This window comes from Xenopus tropicalis, chromosome 6, assembly GCF_000004195.4.
Source record: "Xenopus tropicalis strain Nigerian chromosome 6, UCB_Xtro_10.0, whole genome shotgun sequence".
NCBI classification, from domain to species: Eukaryota; Metazoa; Chordata; class Amphibia; order Anura; family Pipidae; genus Xenopus; species Xenopus tropicalis.
The window spans coordinates 24,714,056-24,738,353 of NC_030682.2; the positions used below are offsets into that span (position 1 = coordinate 24,714,056).

At 40.2% G+C, this 24,298-nt stretch overlaps 1 protein-coding gene across 3 annotated transcripts in view; it reads left to right on the forward strand.

Annotated features, from left to right (window-relative positions):
* The window catches only part of mkx (mohawk homeobox), an 82,409-nt gene that overhangs the window by 45,060 nt on the left and 13,051 nt on the right, over positions 1 to 24,298 (forward strand). The gene's annotated exons all lie outside the window — the stretch shown is intronic.

Genomic DNA, 24,298 nt, shown 5'->3' on the forward strand with positions numbered 1-24,298 from the left:
AGGGAGGTATCTCTTCCAGTTGTTAGGCCACTTATTTGTTATACATCTTATTGGACCAGACCAATATTTTTTTTAATATGATGTCTCACAAGGAAGTCTGTAGAGCTCAAGAGCAACCTGGGGGTATTTTCTCAAGCTATAATGATTACAATTGAGGTAATATTTTATAGGCAAATAGATATACTTCCCTGGAATAACACCCCCTGAAGTGCTTCAATTACATTTACTAATAACATAAATCAAAAGTTCTTAATTTGTATATATTTACAGCCATTTGTGCCTGTGCCAGAAAATGGGTCAAAACAGGGGCCTATGCAGACCCATTGTGAGAGGATCGTATCAATGACCTTCACCTGATGGGGCTTTTATACCTGCCTATCTGATCAACACCTGCTAGATATTAGTTGGTCCAGCCATAGTTTTATCCCCATAGATAAATGAGCTATTGATTCAGTCTGAGGGAGTCAGCAACTAATATGTGTTGACAACTTTACTTAAAAATATAGTATGGTCCTTCAGAATTTTTCCTAATAGATGGAAATAACTTTCATAGTTTTATGGTATTTTCTCTATAACAGCTGTGAGTAAAGTTGATTTTGCTCCTGCTAGTATACTTCAAACTTACTGGGTTCAAGCCCTGCTTTGAGGCCCAATATTTGCCCAGGGCCCCCCTTTGTTCATAGCAAAATTACAAACACATGAAGACATTGCTGCAGCCTGCTCAGTCATAGTTTCAGGAATATGTAAGCAAGTTGAAGATCCTAAATCTCTCTGACCTCCCAGGTGGGCTTCCAGTAATATTTGGGGGAGCAAATATGCATTCTGTCCAAATCTGTCTCTAAATGAGGATCAGGCTGGACCTCTGAGGCTCCATAGGGTGGCCATCACTGCAGTTTGGGAACCACACTACAGTAAGGCTGTAGCCAGATATTTGTCAAATAATGGAGTCTTATGCACAGCTGAAATGGGAAACTAATTCATCAAGATGTCTATGAAGATTCTCATTCATCCAGGTCATGATATACAGTATCTAGTAGAATTAAGTCTAAAACAACTGGACTTTTCTGAGTTTTTCTTGAAAACGTTTCACCACTCATCCGAGTGGCTTCTTCAGTTCAAATGACTGCTAGGGAATTCCCCGGTATTTAAACTCTTGATGGTAGTAGAGTCACAGACATCCAATCACAATGGTTCCATTGAACTTGTTCAGTTAGGTGTTAGCTGAAACTGACAGGTGTAAGAAGGTATGATCCAATCACAATGGTACCAAGATTCTCATTGATGCAGGTGTTAATCCTTCAAAGTACATGACTGGAAGTGTGAACTGTTGTGAAACTGCCGGGGTAAGGATGTCAACGCGCCATTGTATGTTGGTGACAAGCGGTGTCTCAGGCCCCCTCCTCTGTTCAGGGATGGTTTTTCCAGGTTGGCATAAATGGCCTCTTTCACACCTCTTTCAAACCATCTGTCCTCTCGGTCCAAAATATGCACGTTACTGTCCTCAAAAGAGTGACCTTTTTCTTTGAGGTGTAGATAGACCGCTGAGTCTTGTCCTGAGGGCAAACCTTCATCAAGGTTGAGGCAAGTGCAAAAGCTACAAGCATCATGAAATTCAAGGGAGCCCTGTACTCAATTCTTGCCACAAGCAGGCTTACATAGAGGCCCCCCTACTACCTAGCTTGCTGGCCATGTCCCACCAATCCCGTTTGTATCTATGGCAAGCACAGACAGCACTACAAACATCTATATAGGCTTTATTCTAGGAGCAGAAAGAGTTGCGACTCTGGGGTGGAAATGTGCACCTGTCTTCTGCACTTTGCCACCACGTCGTTGAGCCCTGTATCCAGTAGCAGCTGCACAGAACACAGCGAAAACAAGAGGATAATAATTCATGATTCACATCTTAATATTTCCAGTAGATAAAAAGGCAAAGGGTTGATACAACAAACTGGATGAGAGCAGGCTCAATGTTAGGAAGGTAGATGGTTTCTGCACCATCTGCACTTTCTACCCTAATCTGAGATATGAATATAGGACTGTTGCCACAGACGACCGGAAACACAAAGGGCACTTGAAAACGAACAACTCATTAGGTTCAAAAAGGAAACGCTTGAAACAAGATCCTCCAACAATTCAAAGGAATGAAAACAAAAACAAGAGGTTTGGGGATTGCGATATTTATTTTCCTTTGCCCAGAAAAACCCTCGCTAGCAACAGAGGGGCTGTCGTTGGCGATTATTTGTGACATCACTCAGTTCTGCTGTAACTTCAGATTGTTTGTCTTTTACTTAGAAACAGATTAATGAAGCCTTGCTTCCAAAGTAAAGTTTCCTTTTAGATTATATATCAATTGCAATTTTACGACTTTCTTTTCCCTCACTTCCCAGCTGTAGTTACCCATTTTATTATGTTAGTTATGCTGTGGGCAGAGAAGGATTCCATTTTTGTTATTCCCTGGCACACAGTACACACAGGCATGCAGAGGCTATAAAATAGCAGTTCTTTCTGGATCGTTGTCTTATTTCAGCCTTTCCTTGGAATAATATCTGTGTGTTCTTATTACAAGCAGGGTCAGAAATAGATTTTTTTTTTCAAGATTAACATTTTGTAAATGCCGTCCGTGGTCAGATTCCAGACAAGTAGAACACAACTTTTTTTTTTCCTTGGGCAAATGTCATTCGTAAAATGCCAAAACAGGTAATTTGACAAAATATGCAGTAATATCAGTAATGCGGCCTGGCTTTAAAGCTGTTTGTTAGAGAAAATACTTTCTGGTTCAGACAATATTTTGTTCTGTACAGTGACATAACTGGAAGCAAAGTATTTATCTTGCACAAGTATATTGAAAGTATCAGCCAGCATCCACCTGTACTTGTAGGCTCTTCTACCCCAATTATTCACCTGTATTTGTGAGCTCTTCTACCCCAATTATTCACCTGTACTTGTGAGCTCTTCTACCCCAATTATTCACCTGTACTTGTGAGCTCTTCTACCCCAGTTATTCACCTGTACTTGTGAGCTCTTCTACCCCAATTATTCACCTGTACTTGTGAGCTCTTCTACCCCAATTATTCACCTGTACTTGTGAGCTCTTCTACCCCAATTATTCACCTGTACTTGTGAGCTCTTCTACCCCAATTATTCACCTGTACTTGTGAGCTCTTCTACCCCAATTATTCACCTGTACTTGTGAGCTCTTCTACACCCAATTATTCACCTGTACTTGTGAGCTCCTTTACCCCAATTATTCACCTGTACTTGTAGGCTCTTCTACACCCAATTATTCACCTGTACTTGTAGGCTCTTCTACACCCAATTATTCACCTGTACTTGTGAGCTCTTCTACCCCAATTATTCACCTGTACTTGTGAGCTCTTCTACCCCAATTATTCACCTGTACTTGTGAGCTCTTCTACCCCAATTATTCACCTGTACTTGTGAGCTCTTCTACACCCAATTATTCACCTGTACTTGTGAGCTCCTTTACCCCAATTATTCACCTGTACTTGTAGGCTCTTCTACACCCAATTATTCACCTGTACTTGTGAGCTCTTCTACACCCAATTATTCACCTGTACTTGTAGGCTCTTCTACACCCAATTATTCACCTGTACTTGTAGGCTCTTCTACCCCCAATTATTCACCTGTACTTGTAGGCTCTTCTACACCCAATTATTCACCTGTACTTGTAGGCTCTTCTACCCCAATTATTCACCTGTACTTGTCGGGTTCTTCTACCCCAATTATTCACCTGTACTTGTAGGCTCTTCTACCCCAATTATTCACCTGTACTTGTGACTCTTCTACCCCAATGATTCACCTGTACTTGTGAGCCCTTCTACCCCAATTATTCACCTGTACTTGTCGGGTTCTTCTACCCCAATTATTCACCTGTACTTGTAGGCTCTTCTACCCCAATTATTCACCTGTACTTGTGAGCTCTTCTACCCCAATTATTCACCTGTACTTGTGAGCTCTTCTACCCCAATTATTCACCTGTACTTGTGAGCTCTTCTACCCCAATTATTCACCTGTACTTGTAGGCTCTTCTACCCCAATTATTCACCTGTACTTGTGAGCTCTTCTACCCCAATTATTCACCTGTACTTGTGAGCTCTTCTACCCCAATTATTCACCTGTACTTGTAGGCTCTTCTACCCCAATTATTCACCTGTACTTGTGGGCTCTTCTACCCCAATTATCCACCTGTATTTGTGGGTTTTTCTACCCCAATTAATGAGTATAGAAAGCAAGAAAAAATGTATGTTCTGGTTTATATCATGAAACTAAATTCAGTTTCAGTTCTAATTAAATTAAATGTGGTCAGGTGTGTAAGGTTTAGCTTGTCTGTCCACATTGATCTTGCCTGTAATAAGGTGTTAGACAATAATATGGAATTGGTAGTGTTTCTATGTTAGATATTAGATGATAGCTTTTTATCTGTTTAGCTCAGTCAAAGGGAGGTTCTCAAGAATGGCTGAAATGTATTTCTTTTACTGCCTTCTGCCAGCCACAGGATCAGCTTTTGGACAAGATCAGTGTCAGTTTTAAGAATACCGTTGCTTGACTAATCTACAACTTACCCACAGATGCACGAAAATATCCTTTAAACCTCTCTGCAGTCATTTGATAAACTTGCATCGCCAGTGCCCCGAGTCAGCTGGAGTTCAGCTTCTCCGGCCGTGACTCCTATCCGTTATTACAGGCAGTCTTTGCAGAAATGTAAATCCCATTGCAAGGAAGAGCATTTATAAATCTAGATAAACTCAGCTTGGCAGGTCGGTAATACAGCAGTCCAATGGTACACCTGCAGCCTTTGTCTCTTTCTAAACGTTGACTTAGGGAAGACAAGTTTGTATGGGATGCGATGATACATTCAGGCCCAAGTGTCAGATTTACTCACAGTTCCATGACTCCATCCGGCATTATAATGATTGATAGTCAGTGACATACAGTCTGAGATTTTCCCTTCCACCAAGCTTGATAAATAACCAATGGGCGTTGAGTCAGTTTCAAGATTCCTTTTGTTCAAGAGATCTATCATTAGGGTCATGTAGTATTATTCCTGAGAGCTAGAACTTATAGCAAAAAACAATGAGAATATTTTTAGCCTTTACATTAATGGTTTTAAATAAAGCGAAAGGGACAATACAGGCCACCGAGATGCAAAGAATTTATTGAGTGACGATCTTTCAAATTTTAACTTTGTATTTATGGGGAAAATATATCATAGAATAAATAAATAAATCAGAGAAACCCAGAAAATGTTTTCTATTTTGGCAAAACATTTCTGCACCCCCAGTGGTGCAGCTTCCAGTTACTTGCAAGATACTCACCTCAGATGGCAACGCCCCTGAATTTACCAAAGGTGTCAAAAAGTAGATGAGAGGCATAATTCCAATTTTTAATTCCATATTGATGTGGCCCCTCCTTGGCCCCCTCCGACATGAAAAATTTAAGTGCGGAGATGGAAGGGGGGGGCGGCATCCAATAGACCACCTCAGGGTGCAAATAGGGTCCGAGAGACCACTCTGTAGGACTGGGCCTCCTAGGCGCCTTCCTTTTTCTAAAATAAAAGTTTCTATAAGCCTTGTACCTTCCTTACTCATGTTGCCTCATTTTTTTTTCATTGCTGGACCTCCTAGGGCCCACTAGAGATGCTCACATCTTACAACAATTAGTTGTAGACAGCACTGAATGTAACAGGGGCAACCGGTAAATCCTTCGATATTTTGACAATCCAGTCTAAAGGTCACCATACACGGGCCAATTCTAGCTGCTGATATCCGTCCCTTAGACCGATTCAGCAGCTAATCGGCCCGTGTATGGGCACTACCGGCGGGACTGCCCGACCGATATCAGGCCTGAAATCGGGCAGATATTGATCGGGCAGGTTAAAAAAATCTAGTTGGATCGGGGACCGCATCGGCTCATTGATGCGGTCCCCGGACCGACTTTGCCTATACCCGTCATTATAATTCAATTCCCTGGGGCCAAACGATCAAATTGGCCTGGATGCAACATCGCCAAGTGAGCGGATCTGAAGGTGTATGGGCACCTTAACCCTGGAAAGAACTGTGCTTTAGCTTGTCCAGAAGAAGAAACATATTTGGGCACATCCCAGTTCACCTGACCATGTTCAGTTATATCTAGCTACAGTACAGTCCATCCCAAAGGTCTTGCAAAAACAAGGTCACTTGGATTGTCCATGAAATTGTAAACATGAAGATCAGTTTGAGTATTAATATGTAAAACATAAAATACACTGTCATGTTAAGGTTTGGGGCACCTACAAATCTATCATGACATTGTGATCAATACACATTAAATGTATTAGTTATCACAAAGTCTAATTTCAAACTTGTAAAAAAGGAACTGTTTTGCTTTACCCAAATATAAGCCAATTTATTTAGTTACCTGTTAGTCACACAACGTTCTAGCTTGTTTTTTGGTTGACATAGTTTCAGTCATTAACTAGAGAGTAGATACAAAGGCACTTACTGTTCTATTTGTAAAGCTTCCATAAAAACAGAATGTGGCACAGGTTCCTAAAACTCAGTATTTAGCACAGGCAGTGGGAACAGCTACAAAGGATGCAAAAATGTCTACGTTTGTGTGTTGACTTTTCTTGGTTACATTTGTTCTCTTGACAGAAGCCCATAAACAAGCGTTCCCCACCTGCTACAAAGCATCAGATGGAGAAGTTGATTAAATTACTATAGAACGGTTAAATGAAAACATAAATTCTAGGCGCTTCTGGGAAAGCTTTTTGTTCCAGACAAGGATTGTCTTTGGCTCAGCTCTTCGGGTGGAATGGATGGTGTGGTTTGGAAATGGGTGCAGAAGTGGATGTACTGCATTTGCATTTGTGAGAGTGACTAAAGTAAAAAAAAAAAAAAAAGAAAAGGGGGGGGGGGGGGGGAAGAAATAAATCCGACAATGGGTGGAGGCAGAACAAACCCTGGAATAAAATCAGCAGAAACAGAAAGGTTTATAGAAAGTAAACTGCAGTTGAACTCTTTCAATGTTCCCTGTTCCTGTACACTCACTGAACCCTGGCACCATTCACTTGTGTGTGCTTGGGACCTTAGGAAAGACACTCTATATCTACTGTAGCTTCAGGCACCACACTTGGGCTGGAACGTTGGTTTGGATGGCAGTCAATGTTCTACAACTATGTTTCATTTAAAGAGATAGATTCCAGTGAAGCAATGTGTATGGCTTCCATACTTTGGACCTTCCCTGACATTTAGAAGACCCTTTTCATGGTAGTAGAGAGAGGGCTTTTGTTCTGGGTTCCAGAATCACAGGGCCTCTCAATGTTTTTAAAAGTACAGAAGGAAAGTTATATTGCTTACCAGTAGTGATGAGCGAATTTTTTCGCCAGGCATAGATTAGCAGTGAATTTCCACATTTCACCATTGGGGAATAGTTTGGCAAAACTTCAGAGAAAATTTGCAGATGAAAAATTCATTGTGCGTCAAAAAAAGTTGCAGCCGCGTCAAAAAGTGCGTGGTCACGGGTGTGTCAAAAAAGGGCGCAGTCACGTAAAAATGGGCATGGGTGACAAAAAAAGATGCGGGCAACAAATAAAAACACGTTTCGTGCATTTTTCAACATTACGCGATTTTTGCTGTCGTTTCGCTAATTTTTAGGTGAAGCGCAACAGGACAGATTCGCTCATCACTACTTGAGAGTTGTTAGACAGTTTTGCTGTTGATAATATATACAGCTGGTGGAGTTTGCAGGTTGGACCTGACGTTAGTTTAATAAATGTAAACCTAAGAAGTGACTAGAGAGATACTAGAAGACTCTTCTATTCTCTCTAACTTAAGCATTATACGAAGTTCCTCTTCTCAGGAAATTCATTTTCAGCTGACTGAAGCCAGCAGCGTGTGGCGCTGTTGTGTTAAATTAATTACAATAGCTTTTATAAATCTACTAATTGAAGTCTAGAAAAAAGTTAATGCAAATTGTGCAAAAAGTGCAATTCATCCTGCAATGTGGGTTTCCCAGACATAAAATAGAGACAGTCACAGGAGTACCATGGAATAATACACTCCCTCAAGCAAGCACAAAAAGTAGTTATAAAGCCAATGCCCAGATTTTACCCTTTCTTCAGACTTGACTACTTTTAGTTAAACTGTAGAATCAGGGCCTACCTCATGCTTTACACTACCATTAGAAATGTAACTTCATTGCTTTAAAGAGATAGAAAGCTCCTGTGGGCTGGTTTATCAATGATTGCATTTCGTATGCAGACTCCTAATTATGCAAAGTACCCAGAAGGGTGATCTGATGGAAGTGTCTGTGGACAGTAGTGGGCAGTTGTGATCTACTGGCCACCAGCTGAGGATCTACTGCTAGATCTCAACCTATCTTTTGGTAAATCAATGGTATTTTTTGTGGTCTTTCCATGGTTTCCATGAGTTTCGATAACTGGTTAAAATTGTCTATTTTGCTTTTAAAGCCTCTGAATGTATAGAACGATGAAGGAAATGATTAGCTGAATCCACCCATAGCCTACTCAGCTGGCAGATTGTGCCAACAAATGTCTGTGTGTGCTAATGAGAGCAAGCTAATAGGAGCCGTTTCATGCTCTTCAGTCCTTATTACTCCCAGAAGCCGACTGCGCTCTATTGTTTTTAGAAATGCCAGGACTGGCACACTTTTAAAGCTATTCAAAAGCTCTTACTTTGTTTTCCTAATAAAATCAACTTCAGGAATGTGAGTAGCAAATGAAAGCAAGCTTTGACTTTGTGTACAGAGAGGCCTTCAGGAATCATTATAGGGAATCGAACATTCATTTAGAAATCTTATTTTCCATCAAACACCTCCTTAAAGCCGCGGCGTGTACTGTTCTTATGTGGGTGTCAGTTTCCTCGGATTTTTATGTCTTTCATTGTTGCATTTTTGGCATTAGGTTCGCCGGTCCCCCCACCCACCCTAAACTCTCTTACTCTCAGTAATTCTTTATAGCATTTCACAAATACACTATAGGGTTCAGTTACAACCAAGTTCTAAAATGAGGCACTAATCACATTTTTTTTTTACCCACAATGCAAAATATGTTCCAGCATAATCTGTCCACTGCACATTTTTGCATTTTTGTATCAAACTTAGAAAGCCCAAAGATCCATGGATTGTGGACCTGCTAGGTATGGAGCATTACATGGGGGGCATGGGTATGCAATTGCACAGCCTTGCAAAGAGGTCCCAATACAACATACCCAGATCAAGGCAGGTGTAAATTACAAGGTTTCCTTGTGCCCCAGTGAGCTAGCCCCATATGCCACAATAGGCACAACCCACAATACTGACAAGGGACTTCTGATACAGAGCACTAAAGCTGGGTAAGCATGGCCAGTTTGCCCAAACTATCCAGTGGGTGCCAAAATGTATGGGCCCAAACAAGCTGTGTAGGCGTGAATACATAACCATTAGCCACATGAAGAACATGCATCCCACCTGATTCAGGGAAATGACAAATGAAGGAAGAGAACCTCTCCTGGCCACCTTGGCTCACCCACTTTTACTCCACTGTTATGTTTTAATGTAACTACATGTAATTAAAGAGCAAGTAATGCACAGGGTCCTTTTTTTTAGTCTTAATCAGTTTAATCAGCCAGCACTCTGATGGAAGTTCTGCTGGAACTGAAGGCTGGAACTTTATAGTCATGGATAGTGATGAGCGAATCTGTTCCGTTTCGCTTCGCCGGAAAATTTGCGAATCTTTCAAAAGATCGGGCCGTGGCTATTATTTTGTCGCGCGGCTATTATTTTGTCGCACGGCTATTGTTTCGTCGCCCGCGGCTATTATTTTGTCGCGCGGCTATCATTTTGTCGTCCGCGGCTATTATTTTGTCGTGCGGCTATTATTTTGTCGCCCGCGGCTATTATTTTGTCGCGCGGCTATTATTTTATCGCACGGCTATAATTTTTGGACAGCGAATTTTTTCATCTGTTTCGCGAAACAATCCGGCAATGGCAAAACACGGAAATTTGCCGCGGATCCATGCCTGGCGAAACATTTCGCCCATCACTAGTCATGGACCTTCTGGCTCTTGGAATTGGTTCAGCACCCTCATGTAATTACACTAAGGGGGGCATTTACTAAAGTTTGTTTGTTTTTTTCTTATGATTTGTATTTTTTAGCACCAAAATACATCTTTTTTTTATCATGTCACAACTGAGATAAATTCGAAAGTAGAAGTCCTCCCTCTTAAAGCTGTTGAAGTCATGTACAAGCCAATGGTAGCTGTCCTTTTTATTGGCTGATCTTTATTTGCTTCATGCTTTTAGAGGGTTTTTTGATGCTTTAATTTGTACAACAAAATAAAATACTGTATCTTTCGTGTTTTTTCTGTTCATGCTTTTTTTTTTTTTAAAAAAAAAGGCTGCTTTAATAAATCTCTTGGCATTTGTAGTTTTAGAGAAAAATTAGTTTCATCTAAAACCATGAAAATGAGAATGTTGCTAAATGGGCCTCCCATATTTTCCAGGGTTTTCTTGCCCTTTAATAACTATTGTCAGCTGCTCTGCTTAAACTGTTCAGAATAACGGAGTGCTGTCTGCGGTATTGTTACAGGGGCTCAAGGGAATTCTTCTTTTTGGCCAAACAGAACTTGCTAACTTGTCAGACGAATCCAACATAACTCAGTGGCTGGACTGGCCCAGTACACACATATCACATATATTACATATATACTGTATATATGGCCCACAACTGTCTTGTGAAAATGTGTAAATCCTCCGTTATGTCGTTAATGTTTGAACAGGTGCACGGAACATTCCGGGGACACCTAATATATCTGTTATCTTCTGTCTGTGTAAATGAGCAGAAGGCCCCTGGGAATCACCTTTCACCATACATTTTCTAGCTTTTCCGTCACATATTTTAACTTGAAAGGACAATCATTCTGCCCTGATTGCCCCTGTACTATGGAGTAGCGACTGGAGACGCAGCGCTGTATTCAAAATCATTTCTGTTCTGTTCCCATTAGAACTAGAGCTGCACGTAAAATCAGTCCGTGTCGCCAATTTCATTTTCAGCCCTGTGTTTTTTTACCCTATTTATTTTTATATATTAGTTCTCATTACCATTAATTCTAGATGTTTATTTTTGCTGTCTCCCCTCTTTTTTCAGTAATGTGCTACTATCCAAATTAAGTACAAGAACTTATCATTCTGTAAAACATGTGGTTGGACTGATATTTACCTGATACATGACAGCCCTGCTCTCCCAACACTGTGTCCCATTCAGCTTGACCTACAGCTGTATAATGAGCAGACAAACTTGCTTCTTATGTGACTCTAGATAAACCATAAATCAATATAAATAATGAATATAAAAACCATAAATAAACTCTAGTCAAACAGCCGGAGCAGTGATTCGGGATAGAAATCTGACAGGCTCGCTATCAGAGACTGGGACAGTGATCTCTCCGTAGTTTAGCAAATGTACAGCCCAAATATGGACACAACAAGAAGAGGGGGCGAAACACATGGCAAAGGGATTAATTTTATTGGTATTCTATGTATATAATATCTGTTTTGGGGCTAATAATGTACAGGTAGGGGATCTGAAAACCCATTAAGCAGAAAGTTCCGAATTACAGAAAGGCTATCGCCCATAGACTCCATTATAAGCAAAAAATTCTAATTTTTAAAAATGATTCCCTTTTCTCTGTAATAATAAAACAGTACCTGTACTTGATCCCAACTAAGATATAATTACCCCTTATTGGGGGCAGAACAGCCCTATTGGGTTTATTTCATGGTTAAATGATTCCCTTTTCTCTGTAATAATAAAACAGTACCTTGTACTTGATCCCAACTAAGATATAATTACCCCTTATTGGGGGCAGAACAGCCCTACTGGGTTTATTTAATGGTTAAATGATTCCCTTTTCTCTGTAATAATAAAACAGTACCTGTACTTGATCCCAACTAAGATATAATTACCCCTTATTGGGGGCAGAACAGCCCTATTGGGTTTATTTAATGGTTAAATGATTCCCTTTTCTCTGTAATAATAAAACAGTACCTGTACTTGATCCCAACTAAGATATAATTACCCCTTATTGGGGGCAGAACAGCCCTATTGGGTTTATTTAATGGTTAAATGATTCCCTTTTCTCTGTAATAATAAAACAGTACCTGTACTTGATCCCAACTAAGATATAATTACCCCTTATTGGGGGCAGAACAGTCCTATTGGGTTTATTTAATGGTTAAATGATTCCCTTTTCTCTGTAATAATAAAACAGTACCTGTACTTGATCCCAACTAAGATATAATTACCCCTTATTGGGGGCAGAACAGCCCTATTGGGTTTATTTAATGGTTAAATGATTCCCTTTTCTCTGTAATAATAAAACAGTACCTGTACTTGATCCCAACTAAGATATAATTACCCCTTATTGGGGGCAGAACAGTCCTATTGGGTTTATTTAATGGTTAAATGATTCCCTTTTCTCTGTAATAATAAAACAGTACCTGTACTTGATCCCAACTAAGATATAATTACCCCTTATTGGGGGCAGAACAGCCCTATTGGGTTTATTTAATGGTTAAATGATTCCCTTTTCTCTGTAATAATAAAACAGTACCTGTACTTGATCCCAACTAAGATATAATTACCCCTTATTGGGGGCAGAACAGCCCTATTGGGTTTATTTAATGGTTAAATGATTCCCTTTTTCTCTGTAATAATAAAACAGTACCTGTACTTGATCCCAACTAAGATATAATTACCCCTTATTGGGGGCAGAACAGCCCTATTGGGTTTTAATGTTGAAATCCCTTATCCAGAAAACTCTAATGCTGCTTCTGGCTGCAGGTTCATTGAAGTACTGTATTAATGGCACCACAACTTCTACCAGTGCAGGTGCTAATTATTAACCCCTGGCAGTTATGCTGGAATTTTGGGGTGAAAATAAATAAAAACTACTTCCATGCAGTTTTGCCATTTGTATTTGAATTCATTACTATTCATTCATTACATTCATATATGATATCTTTCTATTGGGCTACATCTCTGTCCATGGTGCCCCTGGGGTTCTCCCTTGTGTTGGTGTCAATGCTGTTCTAACTCTGAAATAGGGTTGCCATCTTTTTCACAACGGGGTATGGAAGAGGCGGGGAAGTGACATTACTGGGCAGGGCTATGATGCGGTGATCGGCCCATCGCTGCGTCACTCTCAGTCCTGCCTGGTTTTTCTAGTTTGGAAAACTGGGCAGGAAGTTTTGACCCAGACAGCTCTTCCAAAAACCTGGCTATCCGGCCAAAACTGGACAGATGGCAACCCTACTCTGAAAGCAGCTTCATGGGAATAGTTCAGGCAGCAGAAACACAACCCTTCTGTTGAGCTTTATGGGAGAGTCAGTGCTTCCAAGCAAAGTCTACGGCTCTACGCTTCAATTAGATAAACATTACGTCACAGCTCAGAAGGGTTCGGTTTCTTCCCCCTCCTCCTTTTTTTGCTGTTGGATTGTGGGTATTAGTAAGCCAGAGGTGCCCAGCATTCCCAGCCTAGTTTCCCCCAACCGGAGTGCAGTCTCTATTAGCCCACACCTGTGGCGGGGAAGCAGTTTTAGCGTGATAGGTGCACTTTAAACCATCAGCAGCGCTTACTGGTTATTTGTGTCTATACTCCCACACACCCTATCTATCTGTAGACCCTGAGGGGCAGGGACCTTTCTTTCTTGACATACATTATCTGTTACATGGTTGTCCCTTGTAGGGGTTAGTTACAGTATGTAAAATATATACATACTTACTGACTGCTCAAACCAACTCATTTTTATAAAGTAAAGCCTTTGGGAGACGTAAATGGCAGGGCCTGGTCATTGCTCTTATCCAGCAGCTAAAACAGAGAAATGATATTGGGAAACAATGACGTCTCTAGAATTTCTCCGAAATGTGGTTCAGTTGTAGAGTAAGAAAGCAAAACGAAAGCTGAAATTCTGATTTTACATGATTGTGGTTAAGTGTTTCTGTTTACCGTCTCGTATCCCTTGTTTGCCCTTTCCTCAATAGAATACGTGTGTTTATTTTCATTTCTCTTCTGCGCGCTATTGTGAAATCCTAGCTGCACGCCCTGTCTGGGCCCGGGGAGCACGGCTGCCTTGTTATACAATGAAACTGCATGTTTGTTGTCCCCTGGTGGATGCTAAATATGACGCAGTTTCTCAAGCCCTAATGCCTATAGACGCTCGGATGGTGTGTCATTTTATGAACAGGGCTGGGTGTGGGAAATGCAGAAGATTTAAAGGAATATTAAATATTTGTTTTAGAAGCAGTTGTAATAGAATAAATGTACATTGTACAGTGACTGCTCTGTTGTCCAGATTCTTGTTCATATAACCTTCTTATTTAATCCTAAAAAACTTGCTTTCAGACTGAAAGTCCATTTACAAGAATCCAGGATGTAGGTGTGGCCTAATGACCACGGGGTGGTCACCTGATATCACTGGGCGCATGACCTGCTAAATGATAGGAATGGAAATAATTCTGTATGCTCGCACACAGCCTGGACGGGGGACCCAGGGCAAAAACCTGACAAAAGAAGATAAAATGTATGAGCACTAAAGAAATGAGTGGGGACCCTATATTTTTTAAATATTTGCTGGAGTTGGACTGGTCCATCTGGATACCAGGAAAACTCCCGGGGGCCTGCTTCATAGTCATTCCCTATTCCTGTATGAGAACAAAGAGACTAGGATAATAAAGAGATCAAATGAGCGAAGGAGGAATAATAGTTTGGAGAGTGGGCCCATGGTCCAAGGTTTCCTGGTGGGCCCCTGGGGTCCCAGTCCGACACTGACTGCAACTGTGACTGCAGCCGCAATGAGCACTAATATTATTATTAACATTTATTTATAAAGCGCCAACATATCCCGCAGCTCTGTACAATAAGTGGGTTTCATACATTGGACATACAGAGTAACATATAAAGCAATCAATAACCGATACAAGAGGTGAAGAGGGCCCTGCCCAAAAGAGCTTACAGTCTACAAATAATTAGGTATTTGCTTTTTTTTACTGCCAGGGCCAAGATCTTGTCTGAAAATCCTTTTTTAATAATATAACGTGTATTGTTTTTTTAAGTTTTGGGGCAATAAAGAAAATAATAGGTAAATGGACACTCCAAACAATAAATGACAAATAAATACATCTAATATATAACTTATGCATTCAATGATCTGTCTGTTGGTGATTTGAATTCATGTATGGTGTTTCTGGCATAGGTATAGGTTTTAAAGGCGTAGTTGACCCTTAGTAGAATGGCCAGTTATTAGCAACTTTTCAGCTTTTTTTTAATTTTCAATAGTTTTTGAATTATATGCCTTCCTCTTCTGCCTCTTTCCAGCTTTCAAATGGGGGTCACTGACCCCGGCAGCCAAACTATTGCTCTGTGAGGCTACAGTTTTATTGTTATTGTTACTTTTTATTACAGGTATAGGACCCATTATCCAGAATGCTCGGGACCAAGGGTATTCCGGATAAGGGGTCTTTCCGTAATTTGGATCTCCATACCTTAAGTCTACTAAAAAATCAATAAAACATTAATTAAACCCAATAGGATTGTTTTGCATCCAATAAGGATTATTTATATCTTAGTTGGAATCAATTACAAGATTCTGTTTTATTTCTACATAGAAAAAGGAAATCAGTTTTAAAATTCTGAATTATTTGATTAAAATGGACTCTATGGGAGACGGGCATTCCGTAATTCGGAGCTTTCTGGATAACGGGTTTCCAGATAAGGGGTCCGATACCTGTACTTATCATTCTATTCAGCCCTCTTCTATTCATATTCCAGTTTCTCATTCAAACCACTGCCTGGTTGCTTGGGTATTATAGACCCTAGCAACCAGATAGCTACTAAAATTCCAAACTGCTGAAGAGCTGCTGAACAAAAAGCTAAATATTTAAAAACCGTAAGTAATAAAAAAATGAAGACCAATTGCCAATTGTCTCAGAATATCCCTCTCTACAATAGTAAAAGTTAATTAAAGATGACCAACTCCTTTAAAATATGGGCTCATTATGAAGGGGTACAGCATCCTAACCATATTAAATAAGCTGACATGGCATTTAGTGAATAGTGTAATACCCATAGTGGATAGGAGAAGAACCCAAATTAAAGGTAAATCATTAAAAAGACCAACTGAAAATTACATCTACATCATGCTAGCTATTAATTTTAAGGTTAAAGTCCCCTTTAGTCATGCTATACTGTGAACAATTTTATCCTTATGGTGCAATTACATTAACAAGTTGTGCTCTAAATTCAGAAATTAACCTGTATTTTAAAGACCTATAATGAATAAAAATTGCAGACATTGAATCCCAACTCGCCAGCTAATGTTACTGTAACAGTACCCATGTAATGCCCGTGTTACAAGAACAGGGAACACTAAATCAGTCCATAAAATGCGCTAGATTTCATTTCAATTAGCAGGCTGGGTAATCTGGGATCCCCTGAATGCCCCCATCCCGCCGAGCTGCGCGGCGCTGTTACGCATTCACGTTGGCCATGACACCGAGGAACCAAATGCTAAAATTTCAAAGTGTAAAGAGTACTGCTTGGTGCTAAATAGCCCGCCATGGATATTTAACTTATTATGACACTCCACTGAATACGTTTTTTTTTTCTGAATGGTAAAAAGCAGCAGTTTTTCAGCCTAAAAAAGCGAAATATGATTTGCTTTAAGAAAAATGTTCTATAGTTATGGCAATAGTGGAACTTGGCAGAAGAATAGCTAATAAATGTTGGCCTCGGAACACGTGACTGGAAAGTATAGGATGTTTTACTGTGTGCTTAAGCATTGGGCACGCCAAGCTACACCGTTCTCTCTCTTTCCAGTGGAAAACTAGCGTTTTTCGTTAACTGAGCCCCTTTGGGATTTTGTTTAAGTGAGAGCAATAAGATAATTCCATTACACGTGCCAAAATACTCTCTTTTCATATGCTTTGCTTATTTGCAAACGCAATTATCAAGGAAGATTTACAAACAAATGTCTAAGAGCTTTTTTTGCCCTCTAGTCAAAGGTTCTATTAATGTCTGTTGCTATGGGATGGAAGAACTAGCAACAAAAAGCAGCCGTACTGCATGGGGTTCAACATGGGGTTCAACATGGGATTCAAATTGGAAGGTTCTAACCTTCCAATAACAGGTTAGTTTAGGCTTTCCAATGAATAGACCTTTTAATAGTGATGAGCGAATCTGTCCCGTTTTGCCCCAAAAAATAGTGAAACTGGGCAGAAATTTGCGAAAAATTTGTGAAACGCAGGTACCAGTAACACTGAACAGAAATAATGTTATTCTCCCTATATCATAGACTGACGATGGAACTTGACCAAATCATTTTCAGGCATTCCCTCAAACCAGCCACCAACCAACCACCAACAACCAATTGCTGTTTGTCACTCACAGCAGGACTGAGTTGTTTGTGGCAGGAAAAAAGTATGGGTGATGGAACTCAGTAACAAAATATAATTACGTATATCAAAAGCATCCACTTCACTTTGGAGTCATGGGTATTTACAATATTTTTTCTATTTAATATCACAGAAAGTTATTATACAATCGGATGCAATTTAACAGGCATGTGTTTTCCTTGTTATGGTATGATGTACAGATATGGGGTCTATTATACAGAATACTCAGGACCCATATCTTAAGTATAATGTTTAATTAATTTAAACATTAAATAAACCCAATAGGACTGTTCTGCCTCCAATAAGGGGTAATTATATCTTAGTTGGGATCAAGTACAGGTACTGTTTTATTATTACAGAGAAAAGGGAATCATTTAACCATTAAATAAACCCAATAGGGCTGTTCTGCCCCAATAAGGGGTAATTATATCTTAGTTGGGATCAAGTACAGGTATTGTTTTATAATTACACAGAAAATGAAATCATTTTTTTAAATTTTAATTATTTAATTAAAATGAAGTCTATGGGAGATGGCCTTCCTCTAATTCAGAGCGTTCTGGATAAGGAGTTTAATGATAAGGTGTATTTCACTTGCCTAGCGTCGGCCGTGGGATATTATTGCCAGTGTATCAGTGGTACTTATACAGAGTTATTCTGCTGAAATGTATAATGGCAGCCACCCTCCCATTGTATGGGAAAGCTATCTGCACAGATCGGTTTGAAACGTGGCAGACGCTCTCTTTCCAAGAAATCAAATTCATTTGCCAAATTTTCACAGAGAGAGAGAAAAACTATTTTTGTACGATCGGTTGAGTTATAGAAATCTGCTGTTCTCATTCCACTTCCATAGATTTGTGTAAATACTGCACAGGACCCACACCAGCCAGAATATTTTATTTTGTTATAGAATTCTAAGCAAATTTTCAATTAGTCTTCGTTCTTAATTTTGAATTTTTTATATTCTTCTTTTGACACTTTCCAGCTTTCAAATGGGAGTCACTGACCCCAGCCAAAAAAAAAACTATTGTTATTGTTACTTTTTAGTACTTATCTTTCTATTTGGGTCCTCTTGTAATCATATTGCTGCCTCTCATTCAAACCACGCCCTGGTTGCTAAGGTAATTTGGACCCTAACTACTAGATAACTGCTGAAATTCCAAACTGGAGAGCTGCCAAACAAATAATGAAATAATTAAGAAAACACAAATAATAACAAATATAGACCAATTACAAATTGTCTTAGTATTTTTCTGCTGCTATGGCCACCCAGCACACAGTCTGTGTCCTAATGACTGGAAGTCAAATAGGACAGGGTCTAAAAAGAAACCTACAAATCTAGACTCACATTTTAAATATCAGGTTGGAGATTTTGTAAAAACTTTAAAAAATAGTTGACTATTTGAAAAATTTATAGAAAGTTCATTATTGTATAACTTAATTATTGTCATGAAATAGTTTAGGTCTGTAATGATGAGCCTGATTCCCCTGCCCTGCCCCAGCCAGACTCGCTGCATTTGGTTACCCGCGGGCAGCCTTTGGTCACCTAGGTACAGACATATTAAGGGTGGAAGCTTTGGACTGATTAAGTTAATCTGCTGTGACTGGACTGGTCGTTTGGGGCTATCCAGTTGAGAATGATAACTCTTTTGGCATAGAATAAGGATGAGCGCACGAGTTTCCTTGTGTTATTGATTTGTACAATACAAGCCACAATACCCAGCAGGCAAGCGTCTGGTACATACTGAAGTCTTTCTGTCTCCTTGATAACAAGTATGCTTTAGACTTAAACTTATAGAATTACTTTAATAGTCTCCAGGTTACCAGGAACTGTCAGAAGATTAGGGGGGGTCACTTCTTACTGCAGCCACAGGAATGAAGAGACTTAGTTCCTTTCCTTGCCCTTTAATACTTATACCCATGCTAACCCCGAAAAAGACCCTGTAATGTGCTTTAGGTGGCAGTAAGTGGAATCCCTTTTCTCCCTCTGCTTCTCAGGCAATAGGGCTCATATATGACTGCAACATCTCTGTTGGGAGAATTGACACTAGGCTTATACTGTATATGACTGCAACCATAGCTGTTCCCATCTCTGTTGGTAGAATTGACGCTATTTGTTGAAGGTACTGGCATCCAAAGCCACTCTTTCCCATCCTTATAGTTGCACTTCCTTATAGTTGCACCTCCTTATAGTTGCACTTATGAATGCAGTGGTGCATCATTCCTGCCACATGAGAGCACTGATGCAGGGGATGCAGGCATCATTTTGACGTCATCTGGACCTAGAGATTTTTCAGTGCAATTGTGTCCAAGGCCGGTGAAGATGCAAAAGACTGCACCCTGCTCTATTTAAGAGGCAGTAGTTCATTCAAGAGGATCGGGCAGAAGGAGGCATGTAGGCGTTCTCCTGTCCCACCCCCTAGCCCCATGAGCGAAGTCGGAGCTGCCTGACACTGCAATCCTCACTGAGCGCCAGATTTGTCAGGCCAGAGAATGCAGCTTCCATGGGGGGTGCAAGTTCTCCCAGAATGATCAACAAGAGGCGCTGTTTTGCACCCCTTAGTGTTCTTTGCTCCCCCCAGTGACCTCTATAAAGGAATGGCTGTACCATAACTGTTAGATTTTACTGTATAACCACCTGAGATGTGAAACATTCACTGGATGACAGGTTCATTTATCTTACTAAGATCTCATTTACAGTCATGTAATATATAGGTGAGCACATGTTTGTTGTGTACATACAGTCATTTATAACGTATTCCAACTGAACAAGCCTTGTAGGAAGCAGTGGTTAGCTATAAAAATAACTCAGTCCCTACATTCCTGGTTTGAACATTGTCCAACCATTAAAGGCAACCCTGCCCATCAGACACACATGGGAGAAAGTAATGCGCTTGCTGTGTAACTGCTTTCAGATGGCTTTATAGTGTCAGAGGCAACACACTGGTCTGTTTAGCTCAAATGTGTTTTCACTTTCACAAAAAGGTCATTCTTTTGCAATATATCGACATTTCTTTCTCCTTGATCCTGTGAACACAATATTCACTGTTATCTAGTCTGAATGGCACCCCTTGTATCAGTGTGAATTTGTGGGGCAGTTTCAGACTAATGAACAGATGAAAGCTGAAACATGCATCGGCAGTTCAACATAAACCCATCCATCGTGCCTTCATCAGACTCAGACTGGACTTGTACATTACATTTCTATCACTCACTCCCCTTTCTATATAAATGTTTAGGTACTGATACACATACATACCTGCAACTCATCTACTATTTTAACTAAACTTGGCAGCATCTTTTGTATCAGTCTAGCACCCATGGGTGGGGGGGGCTGGCCCAAAACCTACGTGTCAGGTGACTTACTGCTGATTTCTGTGTTGGTTATACGGTGCACTACAGTTCAAATTACTTTGTAGCTTTATGCAGAGCCTGCGCACTCTGGTTTCATTTAAAATTACATGATGATCATGAAATCATGAAGTTTTGGGACTCTGTATGCCTGAATGATGCCCCAGTTCACCCAAACCTATTCCCTTTGAATGAAGCCTGACCGTTTTGTAGCAATTAGTGCCTGTTGCCCCCCACTTATGGAAGCACTTATCATGAGCAGCAGGTCAGCACAGATATATATGTGCCTTCTCAATCCTCTAGTATGGATAAAACCAGTCAGGAGAAGGTTCTAGTGAGAATAAGACTCTATTCATGACAAGGTTTTATTCAGGAGAAGTCCCTAATTGGAAGAAGGCTAAAGTCAGAAGAAGGCTCCTCTCATCAGTTTGCTATAGTAAGGAGAAGGCTGTAATCGGAGGTATGTTTTAATCAGTGGAAAACTTTAGTCAGGAGAAGGATCTATTTAGCAGAAGCTCTAGACAGGTGTTTACTGTAGTCTTCAAAAGGAACATGATCTAGTCAAGAACATGAGGTAGTCAGAAGAAGGATTCAGCCTTATGAAGGTTCGAGTTATGAGTATGTTCGAGTCAGGAGAATACTTTAGTCAGGAGTAGGCTTTACTGAGATGAAGGTTCTAGTTATGAATATGCTCTAGTCAGGAGAATACTTTAGTCAGGAGTAGGCTTTACTGAGATGAAGGTTCTAGTTATGAGTATGCTCTAGTCAGGAGAATACTTTAGTCAGGAGTAGGCTTTACTTAGATGAAGGTTCTAGTTATGAGTATGCTCTAGTCAGGAGAATACTTTAGTCAGAAGTAGGCTTTACTTAGATGAAGGTTCTAGTTATGAGTATGCTCTAGTCAGGAGAATACTTTAGTCAGAAGTAGGCTTTACTGATATGAAGGTTCTAGTTATGAGTATGCTCTAGTCAGGAGAATACTTTAGTCAGGAGTAGGCTTTACTGAGATGAAGGGTCTAGTTATGAGTATGCTCTAGTCAGGAGAATACTTTAGTCAGAAGTAGGCTTTACTGATATGAAGGTTCTAGTTATGAGTATGCTCTAGTCAGGAGAATACTTTAGTCAGAAGTAGGCTTTACTGAGATGAAGGTTCTAGTTATGATTATGCTCTAGTCAGGAGAATACTTTAGTCAGAAGTAGACTTTACTGAGATGAAGGTTCTAGTTATGAGTATGCTCTAGTCAGGAGAATACTATAGTCAGGAGTAGGCTTTACTGAGATGAAGGTTCTAGTTATGAGTATGCTCTAGTCAGGAGAATACTTTAGTCAGAAGTAGGCTTTACTGAGATGAAGGTTCTAGTTATGAATATGCTCTAGTCAGGAGAATACTATAGTCAGGAGTAGGCTTTACTGAGATGAAGGTTCTAGTTATGAGTATGCTCTAGTCAGGAGAATACTATAGTCAGAAGTAGGCTTTACTGAGATGAAGGTTCTAGTTATGAGTATGCTCTAGTCAGGAGAATACTTTAGTCAGGAGTAGGCTTTACTGAGATGAAGTTTCTAGTTATGAGTATGCTCTAGTCAGGAGAATACTTTAGTCAGGAGTAGGCTTTACTGAGATGAAGGTTCTAGTTATGAGTATGCTCTAGTCAGGAGAATACTTTAGTCAGGAGTAGGCTTTACTGAGATGAAGTTTCTAGTTATGAGTATGCTCTAGTCAGGAGAATACTTTAGTCAGAAGTAGGCTTTACTGAGATGAAGGTTCTAGCAAGTAGGTAGTTCTCATCATCTAATGAGTAGAAGGCTCTAGTCAAGAGTATGCCCTAGTTAGAAGTATATTGTAGTCAGGACACAGCTCAAGTTAGGACTTACATTATAGCCTAGAATTACTAGAGAATATGCAGGGGGGAATTTATTTTCTGGTTCTTTTGATTTTCATAATTAACTGCACAATTTTGTGAATTTTTGCAATAAATTTTTTATAAAGAAAATATAAGGCTTTTTCTATGTTAAAAAAACCCTATGACATGCAGCAGTTTTACTTGGCATAGTTCACTGCCTACAGTTGAAATGGCACCCCCAGCTATATATATGTATAATGAATATATATATGTGTGTCTATGGCAAGCCGGTGTTATAATAGTCCCACTCGCATGTATAAAAGTGGTTAAATAGAGGAATTTATTACGGTGCAAGGGGATTTACATAGTCTTTCTTGCTCTAATTATTCAGGGCAGCAGAATACACCTGCCGCCGGGTTTATAAGCAGTGGAAAAGAAATTAAGATTGTGCTACAATATATATGACAGGTTCATTAAAGGAAATTCATTATAACATGAAGCCTAATGGACGTGGGATTATTCGGTGAGCTTTACACCATTCTTGAAAGGGTTTATAATTGCGATGTCGCTTACATTTTTTCCTTTCATCTCCCTAAAGAATTCCAGAATAAATATTTTTTAAAAAAACGCTCAGGCTCCATGTATGGAGAGTATCCTCACTTCCACTTCTATATATAGATCGTTACACTGTGTGAGAGGGACGGCCAGCGCCGCGAGACACAGACCTTCTACTGGAAAACTGATTTATTGCCTCCTTTTATTATTCTAAAGAGGCAAATGACTTGTTCCTGAACAAAGCAATCGCAGTGCTAAAAAACATTGCATTGCCAGTTACCACAAAGCAGTGCCAGTGGATGTTTTTATTGGGAATCTGGAGAGGCTGTTTTTATTTCTGATGAATTAAAACTTGGATTTGCTTGTTGCATCAATGTTTCTATTCATCAAGGAATGTACTGGGAACTGCAGGGCTGCTCGGCCAATAGTGAGCAGATATGGCTGGGCCCATGCTCATTTAGAGGAAAATATGACACATATGTAAGTGAGGCTTGCCTACCATTTATTTAGGCGGCGGAGAATTTAAAGCACAATGATAAAAATAATGTGGGATGCCAAATTATTAGGTGTCACCCAGTTACTCCAATAACTTGGGACTGGTACAGAACTCTGTGCCGCCATGTTTTATCAGTAATTTCTTGCATTGGCATTTAGTCATTTTTTTATGTTTCTGTACTGTGCCCCTGCTGGCCTTGCAAGGCATTACTAGAGGAGCACCAGTCCCAGGCCTTGCAAGGCATTACTAGAGGAGCACCAGTTCCAGGCCTTGCAAGGCATTACTAGAGGAGCACCAGTCCCAGGCCTTGCAAGGCATTACTAGAGAAGCACCAGTCCCAGGTCTTGCAAGGCATTACTAGAGAAGCACCAGTCCCAGGCCTTGCAAGGCATTACTAGAGGAGCACCAGTCCCAGGCCTTGCAAGGCATTACTAGAGGAGCACCAGTCCCAGGCCTTGCAAGGCATTACTAGAGAAGCACCAGTCCCAGGCCTTGCAAGGCATTACGAGAGGAGCACCAGTCCCAGGCCTTGCAAGGCATTACTAGAGGAGCACCAGTCCCAGGCCTTGCAAGGCATTACTAGAGAAGCACCAGTCCCAGGCCTTGCAA